We start from the raw sequence: 16408 nt of genomic DNA, 5'->3' as shown, positions 1-16408 counted from the left end.
ATGACTGTTGCATGAAAATGATTTGAAAGAAATGATTTTATGAAAATATGTGATTATGCAACTATATATATATATATATTTGAATACAAACAAGTGGTTTGTATGTGAGCATGATCATGATAGGGGGTAGGAGTTCATCTATAGGGAGAATTAGTGAGAAGTCTATATAGCATTTATTCTCCTTACCACCTGACAGGATGCGGTGTTAGAGGATTACATCTCCATAGTGCCTATTAAGATGCGGTATTGGAGATTATCTTCTTAGTGCCTAAGTAGGGTACATTATTAGAGATATCCGCTCCTTAACATTTATGTGATGTGGTGTTAGAGTAACGATGCCCGATCATTGTGATAGGGGGAATCATAGTCTGGAAGTGGAACAGAATGTTTTTAGCCAGATGATTCTACCATTAAAGGTGTGCTTAGATCAAAGAGTGTGTATTAGCCTGATGGAGCCTATGGTTTTGGTTAGGGTGATATGACGGTTCAAATATTGATGATCATGCTCGTGGTGCTAATATGATGTGAAAATGGTTTTGTAAAATGAAATTTATGTTATATGGCTTTACTTGCTTATAATTAAACTGTACTTATTTACAATTATTTGTGATAATTAATAGTAGCAAGTTATTCTATTACTAAGATTATTATCTCACTCTGTGGTTACATTTTTACAAGTTCGAATAGTAAGCTAAGCAAAGGGAGAGACTCAAGACAGGTATAGTAGTGCTATTATCATGTGATCAAAGAGTTTGTATAATGGATATTGTCTTTATTATAAGCTCATAAATTATTAAGTTTTTATATGATGCATATGCATATTTGACTGTGGTACAATTTTATGAATATTAGCCCCATTTGTGCGAAAAATGGTGAAATGTGATGTGTGGGCTAAGATTGTAAGGTGTGTGAATGTAAATAGGCAAGATAGTGATGATTGTGTGGATAAATTGGCCAGGAAAGTGAATATGCGTGAATTTGTGAAAAATAGGCCCTATTTTGTATAAAATGGCAATTTAATGGCCAATTTTATGTGTAGGTATATATATCATGATACTATTGTCAATCAGGTGAAATAAATCTTTTTGGACTTAGTTCTAGACCCAAAGTGGTCTAATGAGATAAGTGTGAGATTTGAACACTTTAGTGCATGAATTTTTAAAGAAAAGTGATTTTTCTCGCATAGGTGTCCAAATTAAGATTGAACCATTAGATCATGTCAAAATTTATCTCATTAGGTAGCTTATCAAATAAGCTTTGTGTTGGCGCTTGAATCACTCCGATCAGATATCGTATGTGAAAATGATGCATACTAGAAGTTCATGTTTGTGAACTGGCATATGATAGTAAAATTCTATCATTTATACCATGGCACATGGTGACATGTTGTAGCGTATGGCACAGAGTTGGTACTAATGACTCTGTGCCACATACTGCAGTGCATGTAGCACATGCCGAATTTGCTACATGCACTGCAGCGCACAAACCCTTTTTTTAAGAATTGATTGCTTGATTTTGATTTATGCATTGAAGGTTATAAATGCAAGAAACTTGCTTTCAATATACATTAATTGGTATGTGATTATGGAAAGATTTTTTTAATAAATTTTTGGTACCCAAAACCTTTTAAAATAAATGTTTTCTTGCCAATCAATGATGCGATGTGGTGAATATATTAACCCCTTTCTAATATCATGTGGATATTGAGAGAAGTTACAACAATATAAGTGTGTGTGTGTATTCAATTACACAATAACTCAAAAGTCCACGGGCAATATAGTGAAGTAGAGCTCGTCTACTCTTTGCCCTAACTAGTAGTACTATTACCTGTAAATTGTAATTACAAATGAGACAGAGTCCCATTAACTAATTAAATTACACTATCTATCAACTAGTCAAAACATAAATGAGAATGTGAAGTGGGAGGATTACACAAATCACATATTAATAATGCATAGGAACATAATAGTACATGTATCATAATGCATAATCTATAAATCCAATAGAACCTCCCATACAATAGTGACTAAATTTATGGGTTAATAACACAATTAGACAAAGCCTATGGGACTAGACTGACCCAAGTTCACCAAATAAGGAATGTCACCCAACCAAGGATCTACTCCTCACCTATACCATAGTTTCCCCCTTTATAAATAATTGCAATGTTGTATGCCTAGCTATAGCCACAAGTAGTGAACTAGGACTTCCAAACAAATATAATAGAGCATCGGGGCCACAAGTGATGTTGAGATATACCATATAATTTTATTCTACTTCACCTAAGGTGAACCTCCCTCCCTCACATGTATGATCACGCAACTAGTTGCTAAGATCATAATTACAACCATGCAATCACTTATTGCATTTATTCACATTATACACATATTATTGATCATGCTTGCACATAGTCAATATAGTCAACACATTGACATCACATGCCAACATACATCTTTATAGTTACATCCCCACATACATGATTATACATGAATAGGTACTTAAAAAAATATTATTATTTTCCAAAACCAATTTCCCACTTCACATGAGTTTTAAAACAACTCATGCACCCGCATTCATGTTCACAATTATAAATGCATGTTTGTAAAACCTCATGTATACTCAAACCAATCAATAAGTAGAGTAGGTTATCTAGTTATCTCAACCCTTTTCTTACCCAAAAGTTTACCCATGTAGTTACCATACTTCTCTAGCTCCCACAAGCTCAAGCAACCACTAAGAACTCTAATCTACATAATTAAGTGTTAATTAATAATTTATAACCCACATTGCTCCAAAAGTCCCAAAAATTAGCCTACAGTTGACCCTAGGTCCCAACCCTAAAACACATATATAATCACTAAATTTAGGTATAAAAGCCTAAATTAACTCTTAATAGCTATATCTAAGCTAATGCATTTATCCAAAACACTCTCTTAATAGAAATCACAACTCCCAAACCTCAAACTCCACTGAAATATCTTAGGGAAGGATAGATAGACAAGAGAGGAGATTAATAAAGCTTAACAAGGTGATTATTAGCCTAAAAGATCTCCTAAGTAATGAAAAACCAAAGCCCTAGTAGCCCACAAGCATTTCTTCATTGTCCCCTTCATTTTCCCCTCCTACTCTATCTATTGCAATTAGCTCTTAACAAATTTAATGAATATATCTGTTCGCCATGGTGGATGGCACATATTCAAGGATGCTTGTCATGATGCATGTTAAATATGATGCATGTGAATGCTTGAATGTATGTTTTAGGACCCATTAAGTATGATTTATGGCCCATAAGGGGCTAATGGCTTGTTGGTTAGATGTTGAGATTTCGGTTGAGTTTTAGAAGTTTGAAATTGTTAAAATGGTCTCAAGTTTTGTAACATCCCAAATTCTCGATTTTGGTATTAATGTTAGTTAAGGGATCAATTAGTAATTTAATATGAGATTAGGACTTGGAAGATAAAGAGGTGTATTGACTCATTGGGACGTTATATGAACATATTTGAGTAAGAGAATGGTGTTGCGAAGCAGAGTGTGTGAGCACAATGAGGAATTCCCCTTACTATGCCATATGCTACAGCTAAAGCTGGATACGCCATGGCACATGGTGCAGAAACTTGGTAAATAAGGATGTTGAACTCATGGAAAATAGAAAGGAAATTAGAGAAAGAGAGATTAAGTATGGAGAAGAAGAGAAGCTCTATTAAGGCAATTAATTTCAGGAGTAAAGATGACATTTCTAACTTGTTACTTATCAGGTAAGTCTCATACTACCTTAACCTCCAATTCTACCCTATTTACTCTTAATTTAAACTATTGAGAAATTGAATTCAAAAGTTTTAATGAGATGATTTCTTATCCTATAGTAATAAAAAGGTCTTGGACTAAACTAGACCTTTAAGATTGGTTTGAGGTAAAAAAATAAAGCTTTGAAGCTATAAGCTTAAGTAACTTAGTTTAGAGAGAGAAGAATGAGAGAAGTTTGAGAGTAAGCATGTTAATGCTCAAAATGAGAAGTGATTGGGTGTAATTGGTTGAAATGAACTTAGAATCAATAAGTTAGGATGGTTTAAATGCTTAAATTGCTATAATTGGCACTTTCAGTCATTAAGAAGACTAACTCTGGGTACCTTAATTGTGTAGATTTCTGTGTACAACAAGTTGGATAGCGAGAAAAAGTTGAGTAAGATTGTAGTATATGGATAACCCTTTTTATGAATAGAAGGGTTGAAGTAACCATATAGCTTGTTATGTTCTTTAGCTATTATAACTGTGTAGGAGTGAATATGCATGTGTAAAGCTATGATTTCGATGATTGTGCTTTCGGTGCTTGATTTTGCATTACACCTAATTTTGGCATGCAACATGATTTAGAAATGTTTACAGGACTTCTATTGGATTTCAAATTGTAATGAATGTATTTATATATGAGTATATAGTGGAAATTATGAAAGTAGTTATTGTTATGTGTGAAAGGCATTGTCATAGGGGATAAAAGTTCACCTAGGGTATTGTGGATGTGTGTATGTGGAGATGGGTGTAAACAAATATATATGGTCTGGCTGTCAACATAGGACATTCGGTATAGCATTATATAGGATAGTACTATGGGTAATTTGATACAACATTATATTGTGATTGTTACCATGGGATATCTGGGCAATCTAGCAACTCTTGAGTGCCTATTAGGGTGTGGTTAGAAGTCAACAACACCTCTATAACAAGTATGTGAAATGAGAGAAACCATAGTCCACAAGTGGGATAGATTACCTATGGTCGGGTGTTTTTACCACTGAAGATATGCCCAGGTCAATGAGTGATTGATCCAGTAGAGCCTATGGTTTTGTGTCGAGGAGCTTTAAAGGATCGGTGGATAGATGATCATGCTAGTGTGTAAAAAATGTGTGAACAAGGTTATAAAGAGAAAAGTTATCAGAAAAGTTATGTTATGATAAATATATGTGCAATTCTTTGGTTTTGTTTACTTTACATAGTATTTGTGTTAATGGACATCAATGACCTATATTGGGTTATTAGATTTTGATCTCACCTATAGTTAATTAATTTTTTGGTTTAGGTACTTGTGGTGTAAGGGAAAAGAGACAGATTGAGTATAGACTTTTCTAAAAAAGCCCATTGTAAAATGGTGTAATGAATATGTTGTTAAATAGTGTGGACAGGCGTTTAAGTGCCATCAGAACAATTATGATGCATAAACGTGTGTATATTATGAATGCTTGTGTTACTTATATGATTTTGATATCCTAGCCCAATGCATCTAAAAATGCGTATATGAAATGATGTGGTGACATAGGAAGTGGGGCATTTGATACATATGTGGAATTTGGCCATTGTGTAATTGAAAATGAGAAAAAGTGAAATTGCCTAGAAGTGTGTGATGGGCGATCTATAAGCCAAATTTATCTACGTTGGTTGTATTGTGTATATAATTGTTTAATTAGGTGTGCGTTGTCCATTTGGATGTGGTCAAAACCCTAGAAGTGGCCAATGACTTGTGGTTTAAATTGGTGAAACTAAAGTGATAAATTTTGACATAAACAGTCAACATGCACTTAGATGTCCAACTTTTAAATAAGATATTGGATTAGAATGAACCAAAGTCATTGGCTAGAGTATGGAACAAGTATTGTGTAGGCACTTGAATCACCCCAATCGAACATTAGATGCAAAAACGGTGCACGTCCATAGTTCGTATCAAATTCTAAAATTTGCAGTAGAATCTAGTATGTGCGTTGCGGTGCATGTGTCAATGAAGGTTAACATGCCGTAGCGCATGGCATAGAGTGTGATGCTAATGTCTCTGTGCCACATGTTGTGACACAAGCCATGGTGCACAACTCAAAAATTGTGAAGATCTTAGTGTTTTGAGTTGGTTTTCTTTGAGATTCACTTATTTTCTATTGTTGGCTTCCACTATGTGCTATTTGGTGCAAATTAAATGGTTTTATAAAGAGATTTTCAAAAGTTGTTTTGGGATCCTAAAACTTTCAAAGATGTTTTAAATTGATTAGTGGATTGCATGGAATGTTGAGTGGTAATGTCAGTAAGAGCATTATAAGTTTCCTAAATCTTCATGTGTTATTATATTGGAGTGGAACCATAGTCATTAGTTAGTTTATGTTTTCTCTTCATGTGGGCATTTGAATCACCTTAATCAGAAGCTTGGATCAAATGTTGTGCACTTCAAAAGTTGGTTTCTAATAGTTGTCATGATAGCATGACAACTTTGCTATCATGATAGATGTGACACAGTGGACATGGCTTGAGTCACAGCGCATGACACAATGATGGTTAGCCATAACGAATGGCATCGTTAGCCATGACGGATGTCTCGATACCACAAGTTGTGTTGGATATGTTGTTAGTCGACACTCTGTTAAGTCAAAGCTATTAGACTTTGTTTAACTTTGCTCCACTTGTTTTCAATCCCAATCTTTTTCCATACTTCTCGAAGCGAGCTTTACTATGATCTTTAATGGTTTAATGATATTCTAAATTTTGATTTGAATTTTAAATATTTTGGGATCCCAACTTTGATCTTTAGAGTTTTATCAACAATTTAAAATAATAGTCCCTATATCTTTAAAAATAAAATTATAGAAATTAAAATTTTAAAAGAGAAAATAATAATAAAATCTTTCAAAATTGTATAAATAATAATTTGGCATCTCAAATGCTATAATTCTAATAAACTCCTTTGGGCCTCTGTGTCAATAAATTGTAAAATGAAAAGGGCATACATCCCTTATTGAAGATAACAAGCCCAACACAAGAATCACAACTTTTGTTTCGTAAATCATAAAAGGTAACATGAAATTACAACTTATCAAATGTAATTTTTATTATTGAAAAAAAGCCTTCATTGTAATTTTTGCTTAAAAAATAATAACTTTTATTTTTAAATCTAAAGTTAAATAAGATTTAATTTTAAGTATAATTTTATTATTAAAAATAAGTTCACAAATAACAATTTAAAATTTTGTTTAAAAATAAATTTTTATTTAAAGAAAAAAATAATAAAATTTAATTATATAAATATAAATAATCTTTTTAATAAATTATTGACAAAAATTTTAAAATGAAAAATATATATTTTGAAGATCAGAATTAGAATAATTTTGTTTTAAATCATTTTGAAACCTTAATTACAATTATAAATTAATTTTATTATTCAAAAAATTCATAATTTTAAAATAATAATTTTATTTTAAATCATAAAATTAAATGAACTATGTCAGAAATATAAATAATTGACAAATAAAAATTGATTTAAAATTTTTGTTAAAGAATTAATTTTTCGTTAAAGAAAGACAAAAGAATGGAAGAAAAAAACAATGATCAAAAACGACGAAACTACTTTTACGCGTTTTTCTACAAAATATTTCAATCTCAATGAAATTATAATATTTCAGAGATCAGATTAAGATTAGGGTTTGTTTTTTTTTTTTTCCTTTTATTATTTTTTTTCTTTTTGATAAATTAAAATTTTGTTATTTATATAATTCAATTTGATAACTTATTTTTTATTTTGTAGGATTTGAATCGTCGAAATATAAATTGAGAAAGCAGAAAAAGATTGATTTTGAAAATGGTTAGAGAACGCCTAAAATTGGCGTTGAGGTGGTGAAGTGAGCTGGTAGAGCTCAATGAGCTTCAAGGTGAAGGAGTTCTTCCAGGGTCCAAACCAGGCTGATAAACTTGTTGAGGATGCTACCTCTGAGGCCCTTGACGAGCCTGACTGGGCTATGAATCTTGATATCTGCGACATGATCAACAACGAAAAAGTTAATAGTGTTGAATTGATCCGTGCAATCAAGAAACGGATCATGCTGAAGAGTCCTAGGGTTCAGTATCTGGGTTTGGTTCTGCTAGAAGCCTGTGTTAAGAATTGTGAGAAGGCCTTCTCAGAGGTCGCAGCTGAGAGAGTCCTGGATGAGATGGTAAAATTGATTGATGATCCTCAGACGGTTGTTAATAACCGAAACAAGGCTTTGATACTTATTGAGGCATGGGGAGAGTCAACCAGTGAGCTTCGTTACTTGCCTGTTTTGAAGAGACGTACAAGGTAGGATTGCTGTCTTGTTTTTGACATTCATTTAGGGGTTTCAAGAGAAATAGATAAGACCCATGAGAGAGAAACAAAAGCATGATAATCACAGCAAGATAACAAATTGCAAGTGGAGTACTTTCTTCAGGTTGATGTGTAAATGAAATGCAACTAATGGGTATGTTACTTACATAGAAAAAGATCCTGAAACTAACAGCTGTCAACTAACAATCTCACTAACTTTAAGGACATCTTGGAAGATTTCATTCAGAAACTGATGAAAGTAAGTGAAAATGACAATTCAATGGCATCTGCTTTTTAGATGCCTAAATTTCTGGTAGGATGAAACCTGAGTCTTAACTGGTGTATTAAACTTGTGACATATTGCTTTACTTGTCAATGTATTTGTCTAAATAGAATGCCATATCTTGTTGACATATAATAGAGTTGCAATTTTATCTTGTACTTTCATTAACTCCAACTTTCTGGTTCAGAGTTTGAAATCTAGGGGTATTAGGTTCCCTGGCCGTGACAATGAAAGCTTGGCTCCTATTTTTTCCTCCTCGTTCAGTGTCTGCTACAGATGTTGATGCTGGTCTTCCACAACAGGTTCAGCATGATATTCCAGTGCAAAGTTTTACACCTGAACAAACTAAGGAAGCTTTTGATGTTGCAAGAAATAGCATTGAGCTTCTTTCTACTGTGTTATCTTCATCACCCCAACAGGATGTGCTAAAGGTATTATTTTTGTTGTGTTGAACTGTTAATTTTAATTTTAGTTCAATTCCTGATGCTTTGATATGAGGCTGACATTAATCAGTGTGTGTGTGTGTTATATTTGAACTTAAAATGTGTTGCTGTTGACTAATGGGTGGATTTTTTTTTTTTATTGGTGTGTGCTTTTTTAATAGCTTGAAGGTTGTCTTTCCTCAATGTAGCTAAGTCAATCACATGCCTTAATGTTATCTTTCCACTCTTTTCCCTTTAATTTTGCTACTTACAGTATATCCATGTAACATTTCCTATTACACACACAGAAAAACATATGGATATATATAACTATTGCCATAGTTATTGATATGGTTTTTTCTTTTATTTTGATTGTATTTAACATGGGCTATGTAACTTTGATCTCGAAATCAACTTATAAATTGTAAGTGCTAATGTTAAGTCTTAATTAAAAAAAAAAAAACAGGAAAATTAATCTTTATCTAAATCTGGACAAGGATCTCGTTCAAATTAGATAAAGCCAAGAGGGAGAATCTCCAAATAAAGAGTAAGAAATCATCTATATCCATTCCTAAATTAACTCACAATTAAATAACACCATGAAGTGACAGTTACAACCGTAATTTGACAGCACACACAAACTGACATTCTAAAACTTGACAACTCAGCATTCTTAAGATAAGAAGCATAAACTGCAATATTAAAATACTGACAGCACATACGAAGTCGTTATTCAGCATGAATAACTCCCTTATCAACTAATTTCAATGCTGTATTTTGACTTAAATCCTTCTCCCATCTTTTATATACCAATAATGGACTCCTATCAGCTAAGTTCTATGATTTTGTAATTTATGTACTTATTTACATGGATTATAAAGTTGATAAGTTAAAGCTTGATGCATTTTTTTTTTTTGGCCAAATCCTTTTAATGTTGCTTTTTGCTTGCTCTTAATTTTATATGCTACTCCAGGACAACATGCATTCAAAAGGAAACTAATGAACTAACTGTTATATATCATCAACATGTGCGTTATTCTTTTGTCACTTGAAAGGTTAAAGGATGATGATATTTTCATAGGATATGATTGAAGGATAATGAAGATGACATTTTAAATATAGACAAATAAATGACCAAAGAATGATAGAACTTTGTGGGGATGAGGATTAGGCATTCCAAAATTGAAGTGTTGGCAAACCAGCAGCTCTCTATACTTAGTGAAGACTCCTAATTTTAAATAAGAGATTGGAGTGTTTGAGGATCAAGCTGTAGACCATTTGATCAAGAGCCTGTGATATCATGTCAAATATCCCTTCTAGTCAAAAGCTTAATATTTTAAATGAAAATCGCTAAGTAGTTTTATTGTATTGTCTATCATAGTATATACATGTCATTTCAGTGATAGCCTTCTTTGGCTTGCAAAGTGAATATTTTATTAAGATATGAACTTTATAATTATAAGCCTTGTTATAGAAGTTCTTCTGGCAGAGGAGTAAGCAAAAAACACTAGTGAACTGCAGCTAAGGCAGAAAATTAATTTAATTAAAAAAAATGAGGGCAACGGGGATGGAACTAATGACTACTTATTCATAAAGGCTCCTTAACTAAGTAAAGGGCCTTTTTGTCCACCAAGCTTCAGCTATTAGATGATGATAAATTAGTTAATGGAAAAATATAATTTTTGGTCCCTTTACTTTTATTGCGTTTTGGTATTAGCCCGATACTTTGATTTCATTATTTTGAGTCCCTTAAGTTTCCTTTGCCTACAATGTTAGTTCCTATATTTTTAAATATAACCGTAAAGATTTAATGGTGGCTAACATGTGCATAAATTTTTTTTACTTGTACTAATTTGTTGAAAGTATGATGAGTTGTATAAAAAATGAGTAGAAAACAAAAAAACACAAGTAGGACATTAAATCAGAATTTTTAAACATGTTCAGAAAGAAGAAAACCCATAGCTAGCAGACAAACATAAAGATTAGTAGCTATTTTGCTTATACAATGTCCAACTCATCATAATTTTACCAATTCGCCAACAAAATTAAACAGAGTTATGTATACATCAGTAATTTTAACTCCATCAGTGATAATAAGGACTAGCATTGCAGATATATGAAAGTTAAGGGACTTGGAATAACGAAATAAAGGTGTAGGGACTAATACCAAAACATGCTAAAAGTATAAGGACCGACAGTTGTATTTTCCCTGAGTTTATTAATTTTAAATGCTTCTTGTAAACTTTGACATGGTAGACTTTAGGTTTACCTTTCAGGTTCAGTGGGCATCATTTGGCTGCATAAATTCCGTGACTCTTGAATATTTTCCAAAGGCATGTATCTTCAGGAGGAAAAGAAAAGTACATAATATTCCTAGTGCTGTGTATGTTTATTTGTATTAATATTAGCTACTTCAGCAAAAACAAGAATATATCGGCTAGTGTGTCAGCAAAGCCCATTTCTCAAGACATTTTGAGATAACATTGATCAATTATGGTAGGTGTCATCCAAAAGTTTATGACTGCACTACTGATCCAAATTTAAGGATCTATCATGCATTGTACTTGATAGTGGTGGTTGGTGCAAAGTCCACTGAAGAAGAAAGTAGATGAGAGAGTGGCAATAGAGAGAGGAAGAGTGATTCATTTCATCAACAAAAATTGAAACATGCCCACATTACTCCTATAATAGCTAGGATAGGTGACTTACAATGCAGCTAACACCAGTCACCTACTTACTGAAAATTGATGAGAAAGGGGCAGACTAAGTCTTAAGTCATGAAATTCAGAAGATAACAAGGAAAAAGAATGGTTAGCACACCGAAATTTAATTCAAACAATTTTTTTAAGGAAGGAAAAAAAGAATTCCAAAGCTGGAACTGCTTGCCAAATTTGCAAATCCTTTTAATTGAAAAGATAAGTGTACTTTTAAGTCATTTCTGGTACCAACATTGAAATTGAAATATGACTAAAAATATGCTGTGTGGGCAGCAACCAGTGTAAGTGGAGTTTCTCGTTTTAATTGTGGTCTAGTAAACTTTGCTTTCATCTGGCTATGGTTTTGCTCTGTTTCTTTTTGCTGATCTTAATTAATGAGTCATTTTCTTTCAAGATGATATGTCCTGCTACCTGATCTCTCTGTATGGAACTATCATTTTCTTTCAAAATTTCCATTTTCTTTCATTAATTAATGATCTTAATTTGCATTCTTGCTATCTGATAGAGTACTGAGTAGCATGGGATCTTAGGAATAATTATTATTTTCAAGTTATTTTAGATATTATCCTTTTAATAATATTTTTTAGATTGTTTTTCTGTTTTGTTGAGTGGTCCTTAAATTTAGGAGTAGTGGGTATTGTAGATTATGTTAGTCATTTTATTTATTTATTTATTTATTTTTATGGTAGTTATCCCCCATTATCTGAGTTATGGATAGTGTGAGCATTTTTAGGAATCATTAATTATTTTTCTGTCTATAAATACTAAGGCACAACATGTAGAAATCATCTGGAAATATAATCATTATTTTATTATATCAATGGAGATTCTCTTTGGCTTTATTAGTTGTATGAGTTTAAGATTCTTGCTCATCTTTTATTAAAGATTTTCATTTATCTTTATTAATTTATGATGTTAGATTCTGATTTCATATTTTAATAAAGATTTATCTTCCTTATTTCTCCCTGCCTATTTTGGATCCTATCACTATCTCTGTATGTACCTTTGTTCTTAGTCTTTGGAATTGTATCTTGGAAGCCAAAAGTACTTAGATATCTAGAATCTAAAACAGCGTACCCTCAAATTTGGATAACAACTCTACCCTGAAGGTGGATAAAAACTCTCTTTTCTCCCCTCTTTTATTCCCCATTAATTATTAGGTTTAATAACTGGTTTAGTTATTTGATCTAGAGAACGGTAATACTCTATCTATGATAGAGCAGTGAGTAAGATTTAGTTCTACTAGACTCTCTCTAAGTATATAAATAGATGAATATACATATGCATGAAAATAGTGCATGAAAGTAACAAAATCAAATAATACAAATTAAATTACTGGCTAGTTTATAAATATTTAAGATTAACAAATATATTTATTTTAAAAATTGAACTGCGTCATGAGAATAAAATTTTGATATTTAAACTTAAAAGTTTATTTTTTCTGGGTGAAATTTTTTATTGTTTTTATTCCTTTTATTAAGAAAATGCCATATATATATATTGTTAAACTTCCGGAAGAATATCTTTACAGTAATTTTGAAACAAAAGTCTAATAGTACTTGCCTTAAACTACAGTTTTGTTGGAAGAAGAAAAAGAAGGATAAAGAAGTCTGTTATGCAAAGAAGTAAGAATTTGTCTTATTTAGGGATTCAATAGGACAATTTCAATGTTGTTTACTTTTGCCATGATATGGATATTGTTTCTAATGAAAAATGGTAAACTGCAACTTTTTGGGAATACTCTCTAATTACAAGCTGTTTGTTGATAACAACAAATTACCCTGGGGCATGAGATATTATGAATTGTATTTGTTACAAATTTATATCTGATGACGGTGGCAGTTGATGCAAATTATACTGTTTACTTTCCATTTATGTACCTGGACAACGCCCAAGTAAAATCTTATAATGATATGATGCTCAATAGTGTAGTGAACACACACACACACACACACACACACACACACACACACAGCAGTCAATTTGTGCGTGAACCTTTCCTGGTTATATTTATTCAGACACTGTTGAAAATTACGCATTCATAGCTTGAACCTTGTATCATCTGCAGGATGATTTGACAACCACACTTGTACAGCAGTGCTGTCGGTCCCAAACAACGGTACAGCGAATTGTTGAGACTTCTGCAGATAATGAAGCACTGCTGTTTGAGGCCTTGAATGTAAATGATGAGATTCAGAAGGTTCTGTCCAAGTATGAGGAGCTGAAGAAGCCAACAGCACCTCCTCATGAGCCTGAACCTGCCATGATACCTGTCGCTGTTGAGCTGGAGGAGTCACTTAGTCACACGAAGGAAGATTCCTTGATAAGAAAGCCTGCCGGTTCCAGAGTTGGAGGAAGCAACGATGAAATGATGGATGATCTTGATGAAATGATATTTGGCAAGAAAGGTGCTGGTGGGGGTGCATCAAGTGGAGGTCAAGATCCCAAGAAACAGCAAGCATCTAAGGATGATCTCATCTCCTTCTGAATTGATCATGAGCCATTCTTGTGTACAATTTATATGTTGATTGTACATGAGTTCTCTCTGCAGGCACGGAAAATTGTAGTCATAGGACACAGTATATTTCATGTCGTGGTACTAGTATGGTTATATGTTGATTGTTAACTGCTCATTACTCGTTTTCTTTTCTGTTCTTTTCTTTCTTTCCTTCTTCCGTTCTTTCTTTTTTTGTTTTGTTTTTTTTTTTGGCGCATTCTGTGCTTTGTGTTCCAACTACTACGGTATATGTAAGTTATTGACTAATTATAGATGGGACGGTCTGAAGCATTCCGTGGCTTGTCATTCTTGTTAGCTTCAGATGATCTGTGATCTTATAATTGCAGTTTAAGATTCGGATGTAAAAAGAAACAATGAGCAAGTTGGAGCATTTGATTATGCTTAATTGCCAGACAGAAAAAAGATTATGGATACTTGGGCAGGTGCCTATTCTGAATTGGAAATATATATATATATATATATATGTTTATTTTAACTAAAGTCAATTTATTGAATAAGACAAGTCAGTACATATAAAAGATTGAATCCCAGACATACGAACTAAAGCATAAAGGCCTCCGTAAACGAAAAGCCAGCAAATTTGAAACCGCATAATCTTTAGTCCAGAAAACAGAAAATAAAGGGCCCTAGAAATCCGTTTCAGATTTGACCCGTCCATCTACATACAGAGTGTAAGTCGCTAATGATGAGGGGTAAGTGTATGGATCAACTGGTTAGAGGTTGATCTAATTTAACTAGAGGCTTCTAGTTTAAGTTTTAAGTATGTAGCACTAATTAAATTCTTGGTAAAAGGTTTGCCCATTAAAGAGGTGTATAAAAACCTAGTCTTTCACGACGATGAAGTAAATTAATATTTGAATCCCTATTAAAAAAAGTGCCTCCATTTAGTGCTAGATTGCACCTTGAATATGATTGCTTATGATATAATGATACCTTATCTACTTTGATACTCTGCTCATATAAACAATAGAGTTTATCAAGCCCCAAATATCCTATTTGTGGCAACCCATTCTATCCATGAAAGATTGCTCTCTCTCTACAAATGTTTACCCCATTTTCACCCTTTTTTAAATGTAATCCACTTCTAGCATCTTTAAACCTCTTCTAACAATTTCTAATGATCCCAAACATATTTTAGGGCTCATAGACACTTTCTAGGATATCCAAATATGGATAGAATTGTAATTATTGTAAATATTTAGTATCATTTATGAGAAAATATCAGGTAAAATAGTCAAAGATATTAGGAGTATTATTTTTATGTTTCCTCCAATATCCTAGGCTTGATTGTGGGATCCTATTAATTCTCAAACTTGTATATAGCTTCTCTAGACTTGATGAATAAGATATACAGCATTCTGAATGACATGGTATTAGAGTCGGATACTTTTCACATCCCTGGTGGTGACTCTAATAGCGAAGGTACCTCAAAAGAGTTGAGCTTTCTGCAGTCTATGGGTACATCAATAGACTCGATGTCTAAGGCTGTGGGTTCCTTGTCAAAAGACTCGAGCAAGGCTGGCAATCCCTATAGGTCAACTACTGGCTCTGAAGGGTCTCCAGTATTGATCGTCACTGACAAATTAAATGGGTTAAACTATCACAAGTGGGCACAAGCTATCAAGTTAGTAATTGGTGGCAAAGGCAAGATGAATTTCCTCATTGGAGCTGCAAAAGTACCTAGTGAAATAGAGTCGCAGACCTTCGCACAGTGGCACATGAATAATTCGTTCATCTCTTATTGGCATATCAATGCTATGATTCCCGAAATCAAGTAAAGCTTCATGATTTTACCCATTGCAATGGACATCTGGGTTGTTGCTCATGACTCCTATTTTGATAGTGAGGACCTTGCAAGACTGTATGAGTTAAGGATAAAAGCTTGGTTGTAAAGTAAGGGAATGCACTGAAACAGAGAATTGGCTCAAGATGTCAGCAATATGGCAAGAGCTTGACCTCCTATCTGATGAGGAATGGAAATATCCAAGTGATGCAGTAAAATATAAGGAGAAGATTGAGGATAAATGTGTATTTCAATTCCTACCTAGACTAAAATCATCACTGGATGATGTTAGAAGTAGTATTCTGAGTAGATTACCTCTCCTGTCCACTCGAGAAGTCTTCTTAGAGATAAATCGTGAAGCATCTAGATGCAAGGTAATATTGCCTAAGCGTCTTCCTACTCCATCTTCACCCTTGAAATCTTGTGTGTGGTTAGTCACAACAATGACACAAATCCGAAAGGCAAGAAAGGAAAAGTGACCTATGAGCACTGTAAGAAGCTGGGTCACACTAAAGATGTATGATGGGACCTATATGGGAAACCACCAAATCGAAAACCAATGAAAGGAGAGTCTCGCATCTACCAAGTATCTCATG

At 33.2% G+C, this 16408-nt stretch overlaps 1 pseudogene; it reads left to right on the top strand.

Annotated features, from left to right (window-relative positions):
* Window positions 1-335: 335 nt before the first annotated feature.
* On the top strand, window positions 336-14314 carry LOC129316450 (TOM1-like protein 1; annotated as a pseudogene).
* Window positions 14315-16408: the final 2094 nt, after the last annotated feature.

This window comes from Prosopis cineraria, unplaced genomic scaffold (assembly GCF_029017545.1).
Source record: "Prosopis cineraria cultivar Desert tree isolate PC_DT_omini unplaced genomic scaffold, ASM2901754v1 PC7, whole genome shotgun sequence".
Lineage (NCBI taxonomy): Eukaryota > Viridiplantae > Streptophyta > Magnoliopsida > Fabales > Fabaceae > Prosopis > Prosopis cineraria.
Note: the sequence above shows the minus strand (reverse complement) of the source record. Positions and strands in the feature narration are given on the sequence as shown.